General features: G+C 44.3%; 1 long non-coding RNA gene across 1 annotated transcript; it reads right to left on the minus strand.

Annotated features, from left to right (window-relative positions):
* Positions 1-751: 751 nt before the first annotated feature.
* LOC137447292 (uncharacterized) lies at positions 752-6,376 on the minus strand. The gene is made up of 3 exons (XR_010988845.1): positions 6,310-6,376; positions 1,546-1,681; positions 752-1,048 (listed from the first exon to the last, which is right to left on the minus strand). It is a non-coding gene; the product is annotated as an uncharacterized lncRNA (long non-coding RNA).
* Positions 6,377-8,067: the final 1,691 nt, after the last annotated feature.

The following is an 8,067-nucleotide window of genomic DNA, read 5'->3' on the forward strand; positions in this document are numbered from 1 at the left end:
AGGCAGGGAGAACCCTTGCCTGCATACCTGTTTTAATGTACCACGCAGACCATCTGAGTCACATAAACAACAAAACCTCAAAAGCTGTCGACATCTGAGCATTTTAAAGTTGCTGTAAGGCAATTTTTTGGCAAGTGGTCATATAATTATTTGTTCTGGAGACTCTGCATTGACTGCAGACGTGAACACAAAACTGCAGAAGTTTTGTCTAAACATGTAGCAGAAGAAAGTGAATGGTCTCTGTTTCCTAGCAGTCTGTCCCAGCTATGGATCCACCACAAGAAATTTCTGGTTTTCAGAAATAAGCTTTGGTCTTTCGACAGATAGCTGAAGGGGAAGACTGTTGGCTATCACCCTTTTCAGGAGACCTTTGGAGATACCCAGTCCTAAGCTACTGAACACCTAGAGAAGAAGATGGGGCTCCTGGACTGAAGAGTCCTGGGAGCAGATCCTGGAGACAGGCAGGAGCAAGCCTCCATGCCCACTTACCACCATAGACTGGCAGCATCTCCAAACTGCCTTTTCCAATGAGGACTCCAGACCAACTTTATCTACATTATAGGGAGAGAAAAGCAGCAGGAATCAGCTGACAATGTTTTGAGGTGTAGGTCACTGACAAGGCAGCACACATCAGTCTGGACTGTCCAGTTACTAAGGACAGCAAGGAGCATGTCAGGACCAAAAGTACTTCCAAGAACTGGTTTATTATTCAATGGAGATTATATTATTCATAAGGATGCAGACAGGGCAGGACTGGTCAATAAACATTTTGTTAGGAAAGACACAACATGCTCAGATCAGATGAAGACAATGAACTAGTCTGTTTCTAGTCATGGGGAGTACTAAACTTGAAAATCTGAGGGTCTCTGGATGCCTTGTGCTACCACGTCATAAAAAAGTCGCCAGGAGAGATCACAGATCTGTCAATATGAACTGGAAAGAGCTACTATACAGGGAACTGCAGAAAGCTCTCAGAGGGTGAAGATTCCATCCATACTGGCAGAACAAGCAGGGCTTGTAAGGATGGGTTACTTAACCTGACATCAATCTGCAACAGAAAGTAATGGAAGCTAATACAGAGATTGATCAATAAAATATTAGAGGATGGGAATAAAATTAACTCAAGTCACAAATGTTTTCTACAGAGTCTTGTTGAGCAAACATTGATTTTTTTAGGTTTCATAGTGTTGTTTGAATTGACTGATCCCGAGTCAGAGCCTTTGGGCAAACAGAGCTGCACTATGTGGCAAACCCCTTGCAGGGCTTTCCCTGTCCCAGCTCCACGGCAGGTGACTATTCTCAGTGGAGGGGCAGAGACACAGGCCACCAGGGATCACATGGGGGTTATCACATCCCAACCAGACACTTGCTACCACAGTAAGCTACTTCACAGTGGTTTCAGGGCAACAAGCTCCATTCTTCACCTGAGCTGATCTTCTCAAGTAGACCTTGGAGTACTGGGTCATGCCACTGATAGAAGCATGTGGCAAAACACAAGAGAGTCCAAGTATTATCACATAGCATTGGCACATGAGTCCATCTTACCTCATCAGTTCTTGCAGCCCAAGCAAGACTGTGAAGGGCAGTAGGAAAACCAATGGAGATAATCTTTACAGCCACCATCATCACACTTGCTGCCCATTGGACCAGAAACACTTCATGAGTCACCATGTCCAATTCTCTGGAGAGAAAAAAGAAAGCCAAACGGAAGTTTGGCCTCGATCCACTGAAAGCAGAAGATCAAGCGTAAGTGTTACAAGGTGTTCCCATCCTACATTATGGCTGGACTCCAAATTGGTCAGGAGCTGAAATAATGGCTTATATTAAAAGGGACTGAGGCTGGCCTTTGACTAGCTTCTGCACAAGCTTCCTGAGGAACAGAGGCTTTACACTCGCTCGCAGGAGAGTGAACCTGATGGATCCAGAGAGTTTCACTTCAGTTGCTCAGGTAAACACAACTTCAGGCTAATTTTTATTAGTTAACTAAGTTCTCCATGCACAGATTTACAACACACATGACTGACTCCAAATTTTAATTGCAAGCAGAGAATGATTAAGCTGCTTATTTAAAAGGAAAGACAGAGCTAGTCTGGTGGCCTTCTGGTAGCACTCCATAACATGACAGAGAGGCCTGGGCTGGCACTCCGCTCTCCAGCAGCTTCACTTATGGGGCCAGCAGATGAAGTATAATCATCTGTTGGAAGGGCTCCAATACTCTTCAGGGCCTCCAAAGGCATAATTGCCTGGAAAACAGTGAGAGCTGGGAGGAGGCCAAGGTCCCTGCAAGCACCTAGCACTGGGCACCATGGCTCACCTCACCCTTCCCAGAAGGTAGAGAAGATTTGGCAAGGGTTGAATTTTGGGGTGGGGCTGGGGTGTTTTTTAAGAGGCAGAGCATTCCCTGATCATAAAGTCATTTAAAACACACTACTTCCATTGCATCCCCTCAAACATTAGTGGTCTGTTTGTACATTATGTCAGTGCACAGTGTGACGTAGGACGCGAAGTTAACTGCAAGACACTGCTGCAAACCAGCCAAGTACAGTTATGGTGATACCACCCATGCAGCCACAGAGCACAGTTAATGACTGCTGAAGTACAAAAAGGCACTGGACACTCGTCTTAGATGGGTCCTAAAGGGGAAGAACTGGGCTCCACCCCCTGAAATCTCCAAAGATGAGGTGCGAACCTGAACCTCCTCCACATCCCTGGCGAGTCCCTTACTCTGTGGACACTTCCACAACCTCCACCACTTCACCCATCCTCCCCCCCACCAGCCTGATGAGGACACCTGGCCCCCAAACACGTGCAAAACCCCCAAGATAACAGTATCCAGCAACTGCAACGCTCAACTTCAAAGACATTAAAAGACATAATATTTTATTTGCCGTCTGCTTTTCAACTTTTGGGATCCACTTAGGTAATGCTTTCAATTTTTTAATTAAAAATAAAAGCAAGGCTGCTTCTGTAGTCCCTCTTCTTTGAAGTTGGACATTTAAGTATAATATCTGTTACCTGAAGACTTTGCTAGAGCTACGAGTTTAGGAAAACTCTGCCCAAAACATGTGTCTCAGCAGATCTGGACACTTATTTTGGTTTGATCTAATTTTATTTCGCCTAAAACTCTTCCTGTACATTCTTCCAGCAATTTGAAAGTAATTTTGAATCCCATGCAGTTCTTCTTTTTGCATTTTAAATTTCACATTTTCCGTACTATCAGGACAAACTGCCTCCTTCTCAGTCCCAGAATAACCACCTCTTTGCTCAGCACCTTCTTGCTGTCACTGCAATAGTTAACAGCAGCCGGATACACCGCTCATGGAGGTGGTTTCATCAGTGCCTGGGAGAAGAGCAGGGCCCATGGCTCTGCAGGGTGGGGATTCAGGGCACACATGGCACACCTTAACACAGCCCCTGCAGTTCACCCAGAGCCTTCTCCAGGCAAGGCAGCGTTCGCAGCCAGCCTCACAAGCCCGGCAACGCAAGCATGAGCCCTGGGCTTTATGTTTCCTCTTAACCACAAAAGCACACTTACATCCTACAGTACTCGCTGTAATGGGATCCATCATCAAAATACTCTTTCTACTGGAGGACTGTTATGTTTCATTGCTGAAAGAACTAAAACTTTTGAAGCCTTTCCTTAATTTTCAATGAAAAGCATTTGGTTTCAGGGTGACAGACGAGGCTCTTAAGAGCTGTTACCACCTCGGGTAATTATAAAATGACGGAAGGGAAGGGGGGGAAAAAGCAAGCGAGCGGCAGATTAACACTCCCTGTGTTTGTGCAGGGCTACAAAGGCACTTCCACGGGTGCCTGCGCTGAGAGCTCGGCTATAACAGCTTCCAGTGGGAAAGAAAATTGAAGGAGGATGGAAGTGAGGAAAGAAGAAACTGCAATTAAAAACTGAACTGAATTTCAAAATAACACACGAGCTAGAATGCTACAAAATACTTTCAGGGAGAGGAGAAGAAAAAAAAGAGAGAAAGAAAAGAAGTGGCTTTTGTTGCAAAGCAAAACCAGCCCAGGTTTGAAAGAAGAGTCAAAAAAAACTCTTGTGCAAGCTTGGGGCTGGCTCACAGCCTAGGAGCTGGAGGAGGTTTGTCCTCTCCCTGGGAAGCAGGTAAATCTCAGCAAATTGGAATTTCATTTTGACACTTAATGTACTCCACATTAAGTATGACTGGAAAAAAATCAAAGCAAGACAAAACAAAGCAAACAGGCTGAGCAAAGCCCTATGAAATGAAACTATTCCAGCAGTAATAATTAGCTCTTTAATATGGTGAAACTGAGTAATGTAACAAAGGCAGACCGACCATGCAAGACACATACAGACTAGAAGCACAAAAAAGCATTTTCCCCTGGTAAGAGATGAAGTGAAGCAGCTCTTAGTGACGGCAGCTGAGCAGCGAGGTGGGAATCACTCAACGCATGACCAAACAGGGCAAAAGCAGGGGCATACCCGAGGTACAGTAGCCTTTAACCCTTGATATCCCAACCCCTAAATCTAAATTAAACTGAATAAACAGCAAGGTTACTAGCCTATAGGTCCACATAATAAATTCCCACTGCTGCCTACTGCCAGCAAAGTGTTTATAGGACTATGTGGGGGAAAGCTGGGGAAAAGTCTATTTTGAGTGGCCGTGCTCAGTGCCAGCGCCCACGGACAGCAGCTGCACTCACCCCTGTCAGGCCAGGCCAGCAAGTAAAGGTACAGCTCGGCTTGGGGGGAATCATGGCAAATAAAGGCACTTTAATAAACCAGCAGCATAATCCAGGCCTCTGTCCTCTTGGTTTTTTAATAGAAGCTTTGACGATATGGAACCAATTATCGCCATCTGCCGTCCCCGGACTTAGATTTCCCCTCTCACAGCTCATTCTTCAAAAACTCAGTAGCTTCCTCCCTTTACATTTGTAAATGCTGTTGACTATGGATAAAATCCATGTTTACTTTGTATTCAGGGCCCATAGGAAAGCTTGTTTTAATCATCAACAGATGTTACACTCTGCTCTGCTGTGCTTGGCACACAACTTCAGAGGGAAATAAAAGAAAAATCTTTATTTTAAATTTAAATTGTAGATTGTTACAGACTAAATAAAATGCCAAATTGTTATTGGAAACAACATGGCCACTGTAATAACTATAACTGACATTTACTTTTTACAATTAGAATTTTTTTCTGGGGCTGTTTAACACAAGATGGTTTCCACATTTCGCAAAGGAGGGTTTTTTTTTATCCTCTCCCCCCCTTTTTTTTCTGAAATGATTTGCAATCAAGCCACAGACATTTGTAATTTATTTTTATTTAATACTTTCCTACGAGTTTATGAAATACTGGGATTATTGTGCTATATACAGTAGATAGTTTTTGAATACATCCTCTCCCCGTGGACTCGTATTTCAATACACATTATCCCCTTGAACTCATTTATAAACACCCATTATTCCCACAGACCCCACTATAAACATGTAATATCTCTGCAGACTGTTCCAGCCTTATGGTCCTCTTTATCTCTGCCTTCTTTCCTATTTATATCCATCTCTGATGTCTGGACATGCACTCCCCCAGGTTGGGTGCCCAGGGATGTGGGCGCCCTCCTGCAGCAGTGGCAGCAGTACCCTGCAGGTACAGCTGCAGCATCGCTCTCATCGCTGTTCCAGCTGCCAGAAGAACCCAGCTGGTGACAGAGGCTGGCTTGGGCACCTGCTGCATGTGTGCTGATAGCAGCATCCCAACCTTCTCAGCTCACAGCATTGACTGTTTCTTTTTTAGCTGCTGGTGTGAGCAGTAAGAAGATAATGGCCAAGCCTCTATCACCAGGCCCTCATCCCACACTCCCTTAGCAGCTGCAGCCCCACGGACAGGTACCAAATTGGTACTTTCTTGGAGCTGTAATTTCTCCTTCCAATTCCTACACCAGTAAGAACCTGTCTTGTGAAATTAGTTGATGGTTGAATCCCCATCCCTGGAGGTGTTTAAAAGATGCAGGTAAGTGGTACTGAGGGACATGGTTTAACACTAGGCTTGGTGGAGTTAAATAATGGTTGGACTCAATGATCTTAAAGATCTTTTCCAACTAAAACAATTCTATGATTATTTTGATGCTTAGTATTGCTCAGAAGTAAAATGGAATAAAATGAGCACAAAAACTGGTAATTCTTCATTCTACCTGACTACTGAGAATGACTGAGAGTGCTCTTTTCCTGAGGTATTTTGCCAGACCTTGCTAGATATTTGAATATTTGAAGCAGCAATGATTATTTGTCCACTTCACTCCTATGGCCACAAAATACATAAACCCAAAACTCACCATATGAGTCTCCAGAAGACACAACATCCCAGCCTAGATACAGCAGAGTGAAGTCTTTGAAGCAAACAGGAGGTCTGTAAAGGACATATAGTGCTGTTTTATAATTCAACCTCATACCTTTTTATGGGACACAGCCCAGGTATTTGGAAAGTAAGGGGCACCCCACAGAGCCAGAGTGAACATCAAGGAAAGTGCTGCCTTAAATTCCTAGCCTTAAGAAGACAGACATTTCTCAATTACCACAGCATCCTCTTCTCTGTCCTTGACAAATGTACTCTTGCTCTGTTCACAGTCTGTCTGGAGTGTTACTGCACAGATAATTTTCCCATCCATCACCTGGAGCCTATCACACATCTCTGCAGCCCTCCATTAACCACCTCTTCTCTCTTCAAACACAAGCTTCTTCTCTTCACTTTTGTGGCTCTTCACAACCTCTCCCTGTTCTACTGAACAGCACTGGAGCAGCATGACAGGGCTGCCTCCCACCTCTGGCCAGTACAGGCTGCCTCTTTCTGCTTCCTGTGCTGGTGTTTCTTCCCATCCTCCTTCTCAAAACTGAGATTCTGCTACTGGTGCTGGCTGTAAGGGCAATGTGGGTATCTGCCAACCCCAAACCCCCTACCCAGAACCCAGCATAGTGCAGGTACCCCTGCACTTCAGCTCTCATACAGGCTGTTCACTCCAGGCATAATCCTGCTTGTGTGCAGACTGAGGATGCTGAATGACCAGCAGCATAAAAGCAAACCATGGAGATCACTTTAAAGGCATGTGTCATGTTCGTCTAAAATCACTTAACTGTCTAAACCTCAGACAAATGAACATGTAAGGGCCAGCACACTGATTTATCTCTGGATAACACTCAGCTTTAACTGCACCCCTCACAATGAGAAGCTATCACGAGGGTAGCAGCAACATCCCTCCACTGAGCTCCAGTTTCTACAATCTTCCAAAGCCCACCACATTGTATCCAAAGCTTTAAAGCGGCAAGAGAGTGAGAGCGTTGTCCTTTAAGCAGTTCCTCCAGTACTGAACAATTAAAACTCATTGTAATCATCCTCATGGTACCTCCAACTTGCATGTACTTTCAAGCTTATGAGAATGCCCACTTGAAATGGAAGCATACATGCTCCCACTAGCAGCTCCTTTTCCGGGCTGAAATCATGTGTACTTAAGAATGCAAATACAAACACTATTGACCAAATGGCATCATTTGAGCTAGTGGCATGATTGTGCACCAACAGATAGTTTAGACTCTAGCTTCCTGCATCTGGGAGTTTACACATCAGAGTGCCTATGAGCTCATAAAGTGAGACAAGATGGGAGCAGAGGGAAACCTGGCCCGCTATGGTGAGCACCACAGTGGCATTTGATACCTAAGATTATAACATTATACCACGCAACGATGCTCACACAGTTACTTACAGTCAGATGTCACACACATTTGTGCAAATATTAACCACAAACAAGTTAAAAAAAGGAAAAAAAATTCTTCATAGGAAATTTTGAGATCTAAAAGAGAAATCTCAGGAGGAAATAAATCCTTTCCCTTTAAAAATTGCAAACGACAGCCCAATGCAAACCAGCTTGGGGAGCAGCAGCCTTCCCTCTTACGTCGCTGGTGAATACTGTTATGAATTAACAGCTCATTAAGAAAAAAACCTTTGCAAACCATGAATCTCGAAATACAGTCAGAGAAACTGTCATCCACAATTTCCAGTGTGTGAATAAATCTAAGGGGATGTCAACGGACAGAGAGCC

Source organism: Melanerpes formicivorus, unplaced genomic scaffold, assembly GCF_026170545.1.
Source record: "Melanerpes formicivorus ecotype bairdi unplaced genomic scaffold, bMelFor1.0.p_v2 SCAF_20, whole genome shotgun sequence".
Taxonomy (NCBI): Eukaryota; Metazoa; Chordata; class Aves; order Piciformes; family Picidae; genus Melanerpes; species Melanerpes formicivorus.